Source organism: Mus caroli, chromosome X (genome assembly GCF_900094665.2).
Source record: "Mus caroli chromosome X, CAROLI_EIJ_v1.1, whole genome shotgun sequence".
NCBI classification, from domain to species: Eukaryota; Metazoa; Chordata; class Mammalia; order Rodentia; family Muridae; genus Mus; species Mus caroli.
Window position 1 is genome coordinate 111,051,397 of NC_034589.1, and position 1,310 is coordinate 111,052,706.

Consider the following 1,310-nt stretch of genomic DNA (forward strand, 5'->3'; position numbering starts at 1 on the left):
TGAGGTGTTTACCTTTCTAGGAATTATGTATTTAGTCCAGCCATGACTTTAGATATAATAATGTGTTCACTTTCTGTCTTAGACTACTAATTTTCAAACATGTTTAGTAAGGTAGTAGATACTTAAAATGAAAACTTTTTGAAGTACTCCTCCACTGTACTTGACATATATGAGAAATTAATTAAGCAAATACCTCAAGGGCATACTACATTCTGGTTTGATATCCTGCACAATTATTCAGGAAGAAGAAAATTTTAAGAGCATAGAAAATACCTGTAAAAATTTACATAGTGTTAATACTATTTATGAAATTAATGACTTAACTTTTGCTCAGGATACTTATAAATCTTTGCACTAATTCAGGAAAAACAAGAATTTACCTAGAACAGAGAATCAGCCATAGCAAAAATTAATGGAAATATATTAATTTTTATAGTGAAAAAGAATGACTTGTAGCTATTTGTTTTATGATATCATAAAATCTGGACATAAATTTTCCTTGGAATAATTTTTATTCTCTTATTAGAAAGCAAAATAATTAGTGACATAGACATTAAATATGGAACACTATAAGTAAATTAAAAATATGAATGTTTTAAAATGTCTCAATATCATTATTTTACTAAAAAGGGAATTAGTAGGAATATCTTCCCTTTTAAGGTCTAATTAGAAGCAAAGACCTGTTTTTCCTGTTTAGACTGAAAGTATTCTCCTGAGTACTACCTTGATTACTTAACAAATATAAATAATAATACTCTAGGTACAATCAAACTAAGAATGAAAATAATTAACATAGAGAATAATCACATACAGGAAAAGAACCTTGAATTACTAGATTTCACTACTTAAGAAATACCTGGTCCCTACATCTCAGGGGTATCTGCAGTTCCCTCTCTGCCACACCACAATCAATATATTGTTGTATGCCAATTTCTCTCTCTTTTTTTTTAGGTATTTATTTCATTTACATTTCCAATGCTATCCCAAAAGACCCCCACATGTCTGAAAAGTAAGGCTCTTCAAAGTGCCAATTGACAAGTCATGTGGTAATGGAGCTTATTTTGAATTTCAGTGCCCAAATATGGCACTATTGGAAAAATCTATAGTGAATCTCAAGGGTAAATAACTGTTATGTAAAGGACTCTTAAGTACTGTTTTCTCTTGGTCAAGATTTCCTTCTCTAGAAAAAGAGAAAAAAAAAACAATTTCAGTGGAAATTTTTAAGTAATTAGAATTATTTATCACTTTATTTATTTTGTGATATATTTTGTTCATAATTTTTTGTTTCTAAATCATTTGCTCAATATTCT